The sequence below is a fragment of the Macaca nemestrina genome, chromosome 3 (assembly GCF_043159975.1).
Source record: "Macaca nemestrina isolate mMacNem1 chromosome 3, mMacNem.hap1, whole genome shotgun sequence".
In the NCBI taxonomy this organism is placed as follows: domain Eukaryota; kingdom Metazoa; phylum Chordata; class Mammalia; order Primates; family Cercopithecidae; genus Macaca; species Macaca nemestrina.
In genome coordinates, this window is record NC_092127.1 from 39,850,023 (window position 1) to 39,866,135 (window position 16,113).

Consider the following 16,113-nt stretch of genomic DNA (forward strand, 5'->3'; position numbering starts at 1 on the left):
AGAACAAAGCTGGAGGCATCACGCTACCTGACTTCAAACTCTACTACAAGGCTACAGTAACCAAAACAGCATGGTACTGGTACCAAAACAGAGATATAGACCAATGGAACAGAACAGAGTCCTCAGAAATAATACCACACATCTACAGCCATCTGATGTTTGACAAACCTGAGAGAAACAAGAAATGGGGAAAGGATTCCCTATTTAATAAATGGTGCTGGGAAAATTGGCTAGCCATAAGTAGAAAGCTGAAACTGGATCCTTTCCTTACTCCTTATACGAAAATTAATTCAAGATGGATTAGAGACTTAAATGTTAGACCTAATACCATAAAAATCCTAGAGGAAAACCTAGGTAGTACCATTCAGGACATAGGCATGGGCAAAGACTTCATGTCTAAAACACCAAAAGCAACGGCAGCAAAAGCCAAAATTGACAAATGGGATCTCATTAAACTAAAGAGCTTCTGCACAGCAAAAGAAACTACCATCAGAGTGAACAGGCAACCTACAGAATGGGAGAAAATTTTTGCAATCTACTCATCTGACAAAGGGCTAATATCCAGAACCTACAAAGAACTCAAACAAATTTACAAGAAAAAAACAAACAACCCCATCAAAAAGTGGGAAAGGATATGAACAGACATTTCTCAAAAGAAGACATTCATACAGCCAACAGACACATGAAAAAATGCTCATCATCACTGGCCATCGGAGAAATGCAAATCAAAACCACAATGAGATACCATCTCACACCAGTTAGAATGGCGATCATTCAAAAGTCAGGAAACAACAGGTGCTGGAGAGGATGTGGAGAAATAGGAACACTTTTACACTGTTGGTGGGATTGTAAACTAGTTCAACCATTATGGAAAACAGTATGGCGATTCCTCAAGGATCTAGAACTAGATGTACCATATGACCCAGCCATCCCATTACTGGGTATATACCCAAAGGATTATAAATTATGCTGCTATAAAGACACATGCACACGTATGTTTATTGCGGCACTATTCACAATAGCAAAGACTTGGAATCAACCCAAATGTCCATCAGTGACAGATTGGATTAAGAAAATGTGGCACATATACACCATGGAATACTATGCAGCCATCAAAAAGGATGAGTTTGTGTCCTTTGTAGGGACATGGATGCAGCTGGAAACCATCATTCTTAGCAAACTATCACAAGAACAGAAAACCAAACGCCGCATGTTCTCACTCATAGGTGGGAACTGAACAATGAGATCACTTGGACTCGGGAAGGGGAACATCACACACCAGGGCCTATCATGGGGAGGGGGGAGGGGGGAGGGATTGCATTGGGAGTTATACCTGATGTAAATGACGAGTTGATGGGTGCAGCACACCAACATGGCACAAGTATACATATGTAACAAACCTGCACGTTATGCACATGTACCCTAGAACTTAAAGTATAATAATAATAAATAAATTAAAATAAAATAAAATAAAACCTTAGTAAAATACTGAAATGAATGAAAATAATTTAATATTTTCCCCTGTGGAGTTGGTTGTATAAGAAACTTGTAAAAATGAGGGGTACACTGAGTAGACTCATTGCTTTTATTTTAAGAATTATAAAAGAGTTCACAAAAATCTACTTTTTATTTAAACAAACTTAATTATTTTTAAATGCAAAGATTTAGTTTTTAGACGATAAATAGGTGTTATTTCTTATTGTTCAGTTCAATGTATTAAAGGTATACAAAAATAACAATGACAATATTCAGACCAAGACAATATATTTCCCTCAACACATGAGTAAATACACTATTTTTTTTCTGTTGCAAAGTGCATTAAGCACCTGTTTTCTCACACAGCATGTTTTGTAGAATCAACAGTTTTTGCTTTAGATTTTCTTTCCCATAAAACAGTGATTTTACTACATCCAAAAGAAAGCAGGCTAAAATGTTTCTATCTGACTTTTAAAAATATGCTGCTTGTTCATCTTTCCTTCATTTTTGTTGTTTTGTCACTGTTGAGACATGTAATTTTTTTGATGTTCACTCAGTTACAGGCAAATTGTATATACAGTTTAACAGAAATGTTCAATTTTTTCACAATCATTTTAACCTATTTTTTAAGGGCTCCACAAGTTCAGATAAAAGAAGTAGATCCAAGATGTTTATATCCAGAACTTTTCTGAAATTTGCAGGTGTCCGGTTCTCTATATGATGACTTGACTTTTATAAAAAGAAGAGCTGCTGTCTATTAGAAGATAATCAACTGCTATAACCTATTTGTCATGTAGTCATAAATGATACTGTAGAAGGTTTGTTCCCATCAAAGCACTAAAAATTAAGCATTGTTATAATTCAGTTTTCTCTGATTCAGTACTGGTGATTCACTGTTGATTACTGTTCTTCCTAGACACACATTATGTGAAGTGGCTCTAAGTTATAATTATCATATCGATTCCAATGTACTAACTATCAATGATCATCCTATATAGAGCATTCAGTCTAGTGTAAAGGAGATTCAGGAAAGTTTATTATATTTATTACTAACTAATGATTTCATAATTGTAAATATGGGAGGAGAATGATCTTGGATAATCTAAATCAGAGATTCACCCCAAAGTGATTGAGATTGGGGTTAGTAAATTATATGTCATTTTATGGTTGGAAACAAATTCATCTGTTTCATTCTATTTTACTATATTGAAAATATTCACACTTCTCCTCTCCTGCTGCAAAGAAGGATCTGTAGGCTTTCTCCAAATCTAAGCCAGGCTATTCAGGAGAGCTACCAACAATGAAGGTTTAAATGGATGGAAATAAAACTTTTTGGGAACTTGGGTGACAAAACGTGACATAGAGTTGAACAGGTTGTCATGCTTTTCTCTTCCACATGGAGCTTAGAAACATATCTGATATTTGTTCCAAAGAATGGAAGTATTAGGAGTCTGTGTAGTTAGGACCCTTGATTTGGACCTTGGAGTTCCAGTTATGGATAGTGTAGAGTGGAGCCTCCCTTGGTGGTTTTATGAGAGGTGAACATAGAACAGTTGAAGACAGAATGGTGAGTCTCCTAAAAAATTGATTTTTGGGGGGAGTTCCAGAAAAACTGAAGGAAATTATGAGAGAAACTAGTTTTCAGTAATTGGTTTGTTGGGAAAGGGAAATAAGATTACGAAAATCTGGTCTTTAAAAGTAAATGGGGCCTTAAGGGTGCTTTAGTTAATTCTGAATCTCTACAGGGATTTTTATAATAATTGTGCAATATATATCTACAACCACTGCCTCACTCATAGAATGAGAATTATTGCTTTTTCCCAGAATTATCCTTAAAGCTGGGCAACCAGATTTTGAGGGGGCTTTTCTTTGGTCCTCCTCTCTATTCCCTCCCTAGAGGGTATGGAGACTGCTGGGCTAGGGCATGTGCCTGCCCAGAGCCTGTGTCCTATACTCCAGACAATACTTATTGTCTGTTATTCTGGAGCTTCTTGTTCAAATGTGCCAAGCATGCTTCCAGAACCAACATGGGCCTCTGCTCCCCGGGTGTCCTCCTAAGTACAGATCATTTTCTCTTAGGCCCAAGTGGTGGAGGCGTGAATAAAGGTTGGCTCTTGGGTTAGAGTGTACATATACATATGTTTGAGGTCCCATACATTGCAAGTAAAAGCTGTGAATGGGAGGAGAAGGGGGTTAGACCATGGAACTAGACTCTCCTGATACATTCTTACCATAGGCCCTGTACATACTAGGAGCAGGCCTAAACTTGGGACAATGTCAATGTCTTTATTGGAGGATTAGTACATGGAATATGGTGGAGGATTTTCAGAGATTAGATATGGTGTGGTGGATATTAGCTAATTGAGGTAAAGCTTGATTTAGAGAGATTTTACACGTGGCCTTCAAGCTCATCGGAAGAAACTTCATGTGGGAAATTAACAAGTTTGCAACATGTTTTGAATTTTCCCAACATATTAATTTCCTCATAATTTTTCCTCTTTATAAGAAAAAGAGGAAATATGAAAGTTATTTTGATGTTTCTATTTATCAATTTGTGTCTTATTCCATTTTTTGCTGCTATAACAGGATACCACAGATTGGGTCATTTATAAAGAACAGAAGTTTATTTGGCCCACAGTTCTGGAGGCTGGGGAAGTCCAAGAGCATGGTGCTGCCATCCCACAGTGGAAGGCAGAAGGGAGAAAGGAGCATGTGATATAGAGGAAATCTGGTCATCATTTTTTATCAGGAAAGCACTCCCAAGATAATTAGCCCACTTCACAATAATGGCATTAATCCCTTCACAAGGGCAGAGTCCTGTGGCCTAAACACATCTTAGAGGCCCTACCTCTTAATACTGTTATAAGGGCAATTAAATTTTCAGTACATAAACTTTGGGAGACATATTCAAACCACAGTACTGTGGATTTTTAAAAAGACAACCAACCCAAGAGGTTCGTATGAGGTTCATATGAGGTATGATAGCACTCGTAAAGTTCCCAGTAGCCTTTCTTAAGTGTACAATGATAGTTTTATTGCTCTTACAATGAATGAAATGTATACTTGTGTATTGTTTCAAAAATTCTGTTTTAACTTCTAATATGATAAATATCTATCTATCTATCTATCTATCTATAACCCATATAAACAAAAATATTTGGGCATGCAATAATTTTTAAGAGTATAGAGGGTTCTTAAGGCCAAAATGTTTGAGAACCACTGGGTTAGTCATTACTGTTTCTCACAGGAATACAGAAGCAAATTACTTTTCAGCAGTACAAGTGTTTTGCTAAGAGCTATAAAAAGACCAAACAGCATTGTGGTTTTTAGGCCTTCCCAGTACGGTAGTTGAATGTTATTACTATTATTTTTTATCACTGCCCACCACTAAAGACATTGTCAAAAAAAAAGACAGAACAAATCAAAGGGAGCCACTAAAATAATTCCTGCCAACTATTTCTGATCCTTGTTGATAAGAATAAGACCTGGAGAATGCCTTCATCTAGGTAAGATTTGCTGAGCAGCTCTCCTGATTGCATGGGAAAGAGAGAAGACAATGAGGCAGTAATACAGGGAATGAAGATGGGGCTACTGACATTTCATACTGGAAAGTTAGCCTGCATAGTTTTGCAGCACTTATTCAGTACTCTTTGATCCTGAAGGTATGTGAAGGACCTCTGACCTGTGGGAAAAGAAGCTAAGACCAATCCAGATACAGACTCTCATTCTGAAGGGGACCTTGGAATGAGTGGTATATTTTAGATGGGGATACAGTGGGAAGATTGTGGGAAGGAACAGGGCAATATATGGATTTGCTTCCCATCTCATGCTATTTCTGGGATGCCAGGAATGCCATACAAAAAAGTTGGGTTCCTGGTGAGACTGTTTCTTGGATCCCACCTATGAAGAAATACACAGGTATATCAATGGAATGATTGTGCTCTTCTTCAGCCTCTACAAAATAATTGTTAGAGGAGAAGTAATCTTTATAAGGGAGTATAATGATGTTTTCAGAGGGAAGGTATATAGAGAAAAACTTTATTTCCTGGATTGTTCTATCTTCCTTCTGCTATTATCTGTATAATAGAAAAACTAATTTTGAAATTATCCAAGGCATTTTCCATTCCTCCTAATTCTTGTCATCTCAGCCTTTCATACATTGAAGGGAGGTGGAACTCAGCCAGTGATAACAATAAAAATAATTATTATTTTGTTAGTGATAATTAACACTAACATAGTGCTTTTTAGTATATGCCAGACACTGTTCTAAGAACTTTACATATATGGGTATACCTTGCAGAAAGTCTCCCTGGTAAGCATTATTCAGGCGAACACCTCTTCTTTCTTTTTAATCGTGTGTGTGTGTGTGTGTGTGTGTGTGTGTGTGTGTAGCTCTATACATATATATTTCATTTTATTTAAGAAAGAATGTTCTTGTAGAATCTTCCAATTTCATTTTGCAGTTCTGATTTTGAATGTTAGAAATAAAATATATTGAGTTGAATACATTTCAATTCTTTAATAGTACAGACTCTCTGAGGGGCCTTTTGTTCCTGACCAGTGTGAGACAGAAAGCTCAACATGCAGGCAGCTATGGAGGCAAACATAAGGGCCCAGAACAAAATCTGAAAGGGTTTAAAGGAGGTTACAGTCAGAAGTTGGCTTATCTTTCATAAAATGCTCACAGATATAGATTATACTGATGTTCAGTTTCATAACTACATACAGTAGGACAAACAAAATCTTGCCATATTTTTCTAAACATAGAAAAATGATCGTTATATAAATGGATTATATGCACATATTGTTTTATTGTGTTTCATTTTATTCTGCTTCCCAAATAATGAGTTTTTCACAAATTGAACGTTTGTGGCAGCCCTGTGTCTAGCAAGTCGATTGACATAATTTTTCCAACATATGCTAACTTTGTGTCTCTGTATCACATTTCGGTAATTGTGGCTGTGTATCACATTTTGGTAATTCTCACAATGTTTCAAGCTTCATTATTATTATTATACCTGTTATGGTGATCTGGGATTGATGATCTTTGATATTACTATCGTAATTGTTTGGGGCACCATAAACTGCACCAATCCAAGATAGTGAATTTAATGGCTAAACGTGTGTGTTCTGACTGTTTCACTCACTGGCCATTCACCTGTCTCTCTACATCTATATCTCCTTGGGCCTCTCTATCCCCTGAAACACAATAATATTGAAATTAAGCCAATTAATAACCCAATAATGGCCTCTAACTCTTCAAGTGAAAGAAAGAGTTACATATCTCTAACTAAATCTAAAGCTAGAAAAGATTCAGCTTAGTGAGGAGAGCATGTCAAAAGCCGAGATAGCCTAAAATCTCAGTCTTTTATACCAAACAACCAAACTGTGAATGTAAAGGAAAAGTTCTTGAAGGAAATTAAAAGTGAAACTCCAGTGAAAACATGAATAATAAGAAAGCAATACAGCCTGATTGCTGATATGGAGAAAGTTTGAGTGGTCTGGATAGAAGATCAGAACAGTCACAACATTCTCATAGGCTAAAGCCTAACACAGAGCAAGGTCCTAACTCTCTTAAAGTCTATGAGAGCTGAGAGAGGTGATAAAGCTCAAGAAAAAAAGTTGAAAGCTAGCAGAGTTTGGATCATGAGGTTTAAGGAAAGAAGACATCTTCATGACAGAAAAGTGCAAGGTGAAGCAGCAAGTTATCCAGAAGATCTAGCCAAAATAATTGATGAAAGTGGCTACATTAAACAACAAGTTTTCAATGTAGATAAAATAGCATTGAACAATGTCATCTAGGGCTTTCCTATTCCAAGAGGAGAAGTCAATTCCTTGGCTTCAAAGCTTCAAAGGACAGGCTGACTTTCCTGTTGGAAGCTAATGCAGCTGGTGACTTCAAGTTGAAGTGAATACTCATTTACCATTCTTAAAATTCTAGGGCCCTTAAGAATAATGGGAAATCTACTCTGCCTGTTGCTCTATCAGTGATACAACAAAGCCTGGATTGACAGCACATCTGTTTATAGCATGGTTTACTAAATATTTTAAATTCACCATTGAGACCCACTACTAAGAAAAAGGTTCCTTTCAAAATACTACTGCTCCTTGACAATGCACCTAGTCACTCAGAGCTCTGGTGGAGGCATACTAGGAAATTCATGTTGTTTTCATGTCTGTTAGCACAACATTCATACTGCAGCCCATGGATCAAGGACTCATTTTGACTTTCAGGTCTTATTATTTAAGAAATACATTTCATAAGACTATAACTGCCATAGATAGCGATTCCTCTGATGGACATGGACAAAGTAAATTGAAAGCCTTCTAGAGAGGATTTACTATTCTATATGCCATTATAAACATTTATTCATGGGAGGGGGTAAAAATATCAACAGTAACAGGAGATAGGAAGAAGATGATTTTAACCTTCATGAATGACTTGGAGGGTGTTCAAGATTTCAGTGGAAAAAGTCACTGCAGATGGGGTGGAAATACCAGGACAACTAGAATTAGAAGTGGACCCTGACTGATTTCTGCAATCCCAGGAAAAATCTTGAATGGATGAGGTGTTGCTTCTTTCGCATGAGTGAAGAAAGTGGTTTCTTAAGATGGAATCTATTCCTGGTGAAGATGCTATGAACATTGCTTAAATGACAATAAAGCATTTAAAATATTACATAAACTTAGTTGATAAAGCAGTGGCAGTTTTGAGAGGATTGACTCCAGTTGTGAAAGAAGTTCTACTAGGGGAAAATGCTACTAAACAGTGTCACAAGCCACAGAGAAATATTTTGTGAAAGAAAGAGTCCATTGATGGGGCAAACTTCATTGCTGTCTTAATTTTTAAAAATGCCACACCCACCTTAATCTTTAGCAACCACTACCCAGATCAGTCAGCAGCCATCAACATTGAGGCAAGATCCTCCACCAGCAAAACAATTACAACTTACTGAAGGCTGAGGTGATTGTTAGCATCTTTTAGCAAGAAAACTATTTTAAAATTGAGGTATGTACCTTGTGCTGTTGCACAATTAATAGACTGCAGTATAATATGTAATATGTAATTGTGCTGTTGCACAATTAATAGACTGCATTATAATATAACATTAATATAACAGTACAGTATAACAAAACTTTTATATTCATTGGGAAACCACAAAATTTGAATGACTGATTTTATTGTGATATTTGCCTTATTGTGGTAGTATGTAGCTGAACCTGTAATATCGCTGGAGGTATGCCTGTATTTACTTGTTCAAATAATTAGTATCAGTGAGCTAGAGTAATATTGGACAGTAAATAAGAAATCATGTTCAAGTGATGTTATAAGTATAAAATCTATTTGTTACTTCAACAAATCCTTCAAAATATAATTTGAAGCTATAAGAAAAATATAAACCTTTTAGCACAGTTATGTCAAGTCTTATTCATTACAATGCAGTTGTGATTGTTTGGATTAACTCAGACAAGAAACTTAGACTCTCTTTCAATTACTTATGACTTAGCTTTGTATTTGCTACAAATGATCCATTCATAAAGTATATATGTTGAATTTAAGCATACTTGGTGTTGTGCAAAAGGATTAATGTGTTATTTTTGAGTATGTGAGTGATCATAACAGGAAGAGCCTATTGCACATTATCCTCTGAACTATAATTTAGAATAAACACGATCTTTCCTTTTTATGCACAGGACTTTCAAATTCATTTAATTGCACATGAATCAGGAATTTATGCAATTCTGAATTAATAAATATATTTATTCTACTTTCATGATTCTCTACAAAATCTGTAACAATTCTAAAATCAGCTTTGACATCATAACATTGTTTTAATTTAATAATTCAGATTGATTGGCACAAATGTCAAAACAATCCCACATATCTTTCCTTGATGTGCAAGAAATAATCCTGTATCTAGTAATTAATCATATCATTCCTTGATATTCTTCTCCTCAGGTAAATGAAAGAGTTAGATAATGAACCCTGGAAGTAGAAAAATGTGCCTGCCTGGAGGAGAAAAAAATATCTTAGATTTACAAATGATATGGAGAAACAGTGTTTTATGATCGGGGTGTATTATAGTTGACTGATGGACCTTTTACTCTTAGAGCATCAGCTTAATGTGAGGGTGTAAGAATTATGCCCATAATCAACATGGAACCCAAAAGATGTAAATGTGTATGTCACTGCAAACACTCTCATGCACACACACTCTCCTGTTCCATAAATTAATTCACAGTTTCAAGTTATTCCCTCCCTCCCTCCCTTCCTTCCTTGACAGTGTCTCACTTTGTCGCCCAGGCTGGAGTGCAGTGGTGCAATCTCAGCTCACTGCAACCTCTGCCTCCCAGGTTCAAGCGAGTCTCTTGCCTCAGCCTCCTGAGTAGCTGGGATTACAGGCGCGCAGCAACATGCCTGGCTAATTTCTGTATTTTCAGTGGAGACAAGGTTTTGCCATGTTAGCCAGTTTGGTCTCGAACTCCTGACCTCAGGAAGTTAAATTTCATTGCATATAGTTTAAACCCATGGTTCTCAAAGTGTGTGCTGAGACATTGAGTCACTGGAATGAACTCACAAGGTCATTGCATGATATTTCAAATATTCAAAGAAAGAGGGCAATACTTCACATCTGTCAGGAATTACATGAGCTACTAGCTTGAGGTAGTTCACAGTTCGAATATTAGATAGTGCTACATTCCTTTCAGTGATGCAATATCTTTGCAAAGTTGGTTTTTTGGTGGTTGCTTTGAGAAGAAAATGACTAACACATAAAATCAGTGTGGAACAGAAAATGAGGGTGGCATGTAGCCTGATGCCAAGATTTGAGAATTTTTTGTGTCCTAAAGGCTTACACATGTTATGAGTAATTGTTGTTGAGAATGAGATAAAAATATTTTCTCTAATTTATTATTTTTTCAAAGGCTACTAAGTTCTTAGTATATAAATATGTGTTGGTTGTTTAGACCTAACTACTTAATACATAGGATGGTTAGGTATTTCTTTGGGCCTAGAGGTGCTGTGAAAAGATTGCAAATGTTCACGCTGCTGTGAACATTTGAGAATCTTTGGATCAGCATTTATTTTTATAGTAATAGCCAAAGTCATTTTGTGCTAAATTAAAATTTTCAGTACCACAAATATTTCCCAAATGAAAGTTCTTTGTGAATGAAAAGAAAGTTTTGTTTTACATCACTTTTCACTTCCTATTTGGGAATGCTTTAAAAAAATGACAAAAGGTAAGTAACCCTTGCAGCAAGAGAATGTGAGGTAAATTCCTAGCCTTTCCTATTTTCTCCCCTCTCCAAGTGGGCGTCTGGCATTTAGGGAGGTTTAGCACATCGCAGCCCTAAGGCCAGCATGCCCCCAAGCAGGCAGCAACTCCAGTCCTACCCATGGGCGTTCAGAGTGGGGCCGCTGCCCTCCACTGTGAGCCAAAACGGTGAAGCCAGCGACGGGGCCCTGACACTTGAGGTGACCGACAGATCTCTGCTTCCTATCTTTTGCAGTTACCTGGATTCCTCGCGTCCATTTTCTGGTAGTCCTGGGCCACCACAGTAAAAGGCCACAGGCCTACAAAGCCCTTAGAGCTAACCAGTTTACTTCTGAAGCTGGTGAAGATCTCGGCCCATGAACAACAGCTAAGTCTGAGGCTACGTGACGGCCATTGTTTTTCTCTGAACCTATGACCCCTTTCAAAGGCACTGAAAGACCTCTTTGCCTGTGAGAAACACTCGTTTGTACCTTGAGGGCACTGTCTTGACCCTGCAGGAGGTTTGCCAAGTGGGTGGACGGCTGAGGTCTCTGGATCACTGACAAGTCGGGGTCCACCACAGGGAAGTGGCCGCAGGTTGCTGAGGACTAGCCAGTGGGCGGGAGGAAGGCGGGGAGGGGTGCGAGGAAGAGTCACGTGACGGGCGGGACGCAGCGCGCGCTGGGGCTTGATGAGGCGTGTGGAGCGGGTGGAGGTGCCACACGCTGAGGGGGCACAAAGTGCTTCAGGAGCGGAGCCCGGCTGAGGCAGAAGCACAGGTGAGCTGCCTTGGGGCAGCAGGAGGGGTTTGGGCAAGAGTTGGGGTGCAACTTGGGGACTTTTTTTTGTTTTGTTTTAATACTTACACGTCATAGATTGTACATACCTTTCAGGCAATGCTTATATGGGGAAAATGTATATGTACCTTCTCCAAACTCAATACAACAATTTTAAACAAAAGGATGTACAGTAAAAAGTCTGGAGTTTTTTCAGAGTGACAGAAGATCAGAATACCGTGTAGACTTTTCGAAAAGCCGTAATCTTGGGCATTTTGAATGCTACTGGCTCCAGTTGGGGCGTCACTGCATCATACTCAGTGTGACCCCCACTCTGTCATTGTGTGCTGGTCCTGAACTGTTTGTACAAAGGCTTTGTGTTTAGGCCTCGTTTTGCCTAAAACTGTGTAATAAGAAAATATTGAAGAAAGTAGAGAAGACGATAGCGAAATGGCAAAGCAACTGAGAAAAACAATTAAGTGGAAAAGATGTTACTTCATAGAAAGTTTTTAAACAAGCATATTAATGATGTTTAGTGATCAGAAAGAGATGTTTTGAACATTTTAATCCCCAAACGATTTTCTGTTAGTTACAAATAGTGTTACTGCTTCAGATTCTATTTAGGAAGTTGACTGTGGATTTTTCTAATTTAGAATAATATAGGCTGGTGAGCCTTTGAGCATACACATTCAATTTTCAGGAACAGATTACTGGTATTAAGTACAAGAGGCTTTTAGTAAATTATTTAATCCTTACTATCCCATAAGGTAGATGCTATTATTTGGATCCATTTCGTAGATTGGGAAACTGAAGTTCAGAGAAATTAATTTGCCAAGGTCACACAGATAGATAAGGGCAGTGCCAGGATTGAATCCAAGAGACCTAACCCCAGTGTTTACGCTCTTAACCACAACTCTGTGAAGTCTCTCAAGACTTCTTTCCAAATGGTTTTCTATTAAATCCCTAGAAGAGACAGCAGCCATGACAGTGGCTTTCAACTGTAAGAATCCAACATCTGAAGAATATTTTCTTTTCTTCGTCCTTGCAGGATGCACTTACTCTTTCTCCCTCACCAATTCCTTCCATGTGATTTTGGAATAAAACCTTTCAGGTGAAGAACTCCCAGAAAACTTTGCTCATGTGTAAGCAGAGGATACTTGTGCTCTGCTTCTTGATAATTGTTAGTATGTTTATTCAGGGCAACAGATCCTTAGAAACAGTGAAGTTGTACGTAGTACGTATTAGACTTTGCAGTCCATGTGGTTTCTGTCGCAAGGACTTAACTTTGTTGTTGTAGGTCGTATTAGTCCATTCTCACACTGCTATAAAGAACTGCCTGAGACTGGGTAATTTATAAAGGAAAGAGGTTTAATTGACTCACAGTTCCTCATGGCTGGGGAGGGCTCAGGAAATTTACAATCATAGTGGAAAGGGAAGCAGTCACCTTCTTCACAAGGTGGCAGGAGAGAGAAGTGCAGAGCGAAGGGGGAAGAACCCCTTATAAAACCATTAGATCTTGTGAGAACTCACTATCATGAGGACAGCATGGGGGAACTGCTTCTGTGATCCAGTCACCTGCCACCAGGCCCCTCCCCCAGCACATGAGGATTACAATTCTGATTGCACTTCAAGATGAGATTTGGGCAGAGACACAGAGCTAGACCATATCATAGGGTGAACGCAGCCATAGGCAATATGTCAATGAATGAGGCATGGCTGGTTTCCAAGACAACTACTTATAAAATCAGTGGCCCACTGGATTTGGCTTGTGGGCCTGGCTGTATTTTGCCAACCCCTGGTCTAGACTCTAATTTCTATTAATAGATCATTTTTCTGGATAATGGTCAAAGTATATTAAATGGATGTTCTGTGTCAGGCAATGCACACGTACATTATATGGACTCATTTGTTTACACTATACGAGGCAAGTACTTTGATAACCCTGTTTTACAGGCAAGGACATAAAAATATACAGAAATGAAGTTAATTCACATACAGGCATACTTCAACTGTGCTTTGCTTGATTACACTTTACAGATACTGCATTTTTTATACATTGAGGGTCTGTGGCAACCCTGCATTGAGAAAGTCTATTGACATGATTTTTCCATCGGTGGGTGCTCATTTTGTGTCTCTGTGTCACATTTTGGTAATTCTCACAATATTTCAAACTTTTTATGATTATATCTGTTATGGGGATCTGTGATCAGTGATCTTTGATGTTACTATTGTAATTTTTTTGAGGTGCCATGAACTGCGTCCTTTTAATACAGCAAACTTAATAAATGTTGTGTGTGTTCTGACTGCTCTACTGACCAGTTGTTCCCTGTCTCTCTCCCCCTGCTTGGGCCTCTGTATTTACTGTGACACAATAATATTGATATTAGGTCAATTAATAACCCTATAATGACCTCTAAATGTTCAAGTGAAAGGAAGAGTTACAAGCCTATTAAAATCAAGAGCTATAAATGATTAAGCTTAGTGAGGAAGGCATGTGGAAAGCTGAGATAGGCCAAAAGCTAGGTTTTTTGCACCAAATAGTCAAATTGTGGATGCAAAGGAAAAGTTATTGAAGGAAATTAAAAATGTTATTGCAGTGAACACATAAATGATAAGAAAGCAAAAGAGCCTTAATGCTGATATGTAGAAAGTTTGAGTGGTCTGGATAGAAGATCAAACCAGCCACAGCATTCTCTTAGGCCCCAAGTCCTTTCTAGAGCAAGGTCCTAACTCTCTTCAATTATGTAAGGGCTAATAGAGGTGATAAAGCTGAAGGAAAAAAGTTGGAAAATAGCAGATGTTGGTTCATGAGGTTTAATGGAAGGAGACACCTTTATAACACAAAAATATAAGGTGAAGCAGCAAGTGCTCATGGAAAAGCTGCAGCCAAGTTATCCAGAAGATCTAGCTACGATCACTGATGAAGGTGGCCACACTAAATCAGATTTTCAGTGTAGATGAAACAGTTTTCTAATAGAAGATGCTATCTAGGATTTTCCTAGCTAGAGAGAAGTAGTCAATTCCTGACTTCAAAGGACAGACTGACTCTTGTTTGGGACTAATGCAGCTGGTGACTTCAAATTGAAGCCAGTGCTCATTTACCATTCTTAAAATTCTAGGGCCCTTAAGAATAATGGGAAATCTACTCTGCCTGTGCTCTGTAAATGGAATAACAAAGCCTGGATGACAGCACATCTGTTTATAGCATGGTTTACTGAATAAGCCTACTGTTGAGATCCACTGCTCAGAAAAAATAATTGCCTTCAAAATATTAGTGCTCATTGACAATGCACCTCATCACCCAGAGCTCTAATGGAGATGTACAAGGAGAATCATGTTGTTTTCGTGCCTGCTAACACAATATCCATTCTACAGTTCATGGATCAAGCTGTCATTTGGCTTTCAAGTTCTGTCATTTCAGAAATACATTTTGTAAGACTATAACTGCCATAGATAGTAATTTGAGTCTGGGAAAAGTAAATTGAAAACTTTCTGAAGACGATTCACCATTCTATATGCCATTAAGAACTCTCGTGATTCATGGGAGATCAAAATATCAACAGTTACAGGAATTTGGAGAAAGTTGATTTTAACACTGATGGATAACTTGAAGGGGGTTCAAGGTTTTAGTGGAAAAAGTCATTGCAGACGGAGTGAAAATAGGGAGAGAACTAGAATTAGAAGTGGAGCTTAAAGATATCACTGAATTGCTGCAATCTGAAAGCTGAGATGATTGTTAGCATCTTTTAGCAATAAAATATTTTAAAATTAAGATATGCACATTTTAAAGACATAATGTTAATTGTCTTTAAAAACTAATAGACCATAGTATAGTGTAAACATAACTTATGAGAAACCAAAAGGTTCGAGTAACTCACTTTATTGCAATATTTGCTTTATTGTGGTAGCCTGGAACTGAACCCACAATATCTTAGAGGTATGCCTGTGTCTCATAAGTAGGGCTAGAATTTCAGGGAATTTACTCTTAAATACTACATTGTACTAATTAGTCAAAAGAGTTGCTTGTGTTTTAACTCTTCCAGTATTATTTTTATTTTATTTTTATCTCATTATTCATTCTCATACACTTGGAAATTTATGTTGCCATTCCAGTTATCCATATTACTTTTTGAGTCTGCAGTTGTTGCTGTTGTTGTTGTTGTTTTTAGTCTGCAGTTTCTGTCTTAACATTTCTGTTCTGAGTCTTTAAATTTAAATAGCAGCCCTGATTGCCCATTTTGCATTTGATGCTTAGCATGTAGTCATTAATATTTATATAGGCTACATGGATTATAATACCATCTGTTTATGGCTATGAACATAAAAGGTCTAATGACTTTGAAGAATACTTAAGAGCAATATCCAAGAATTCGGGAGGTAAGTACTTTTGGAACCACTTAACAAAACTATAATAGAAGATGCAGAGACAAGATCACTTCTCTCTGCACAAGAGTAACGAAGACAAAAGACCCTCCTGGGAATATGAGAAGGTTTTCTTTTTGTTCTTTTCAAGTATGCACGTGCCAGCTGAGAAAGCTGAAACAGATCGACTAGAAGGGTATAATTCCAGGGGTGTGACTGACATCCTCTTTGAGAATCTTTGGTCT

General features: G+C 37.7%; 1 long non-coding RNA gene across 1 annotated transcript in view; it reads right to left on the bottom strand.

The window, feature by feature from the left end:
* LOC105463457 (uncharacterized) overlaps window positions 1-16,113 on the bottom strand; it is a 68,432-nt gene that overhangs the window by 41,163 nt on the left and 11,156 nt on the right. The gene's annotated exons all lie outside the window — the stretch shown is intronic.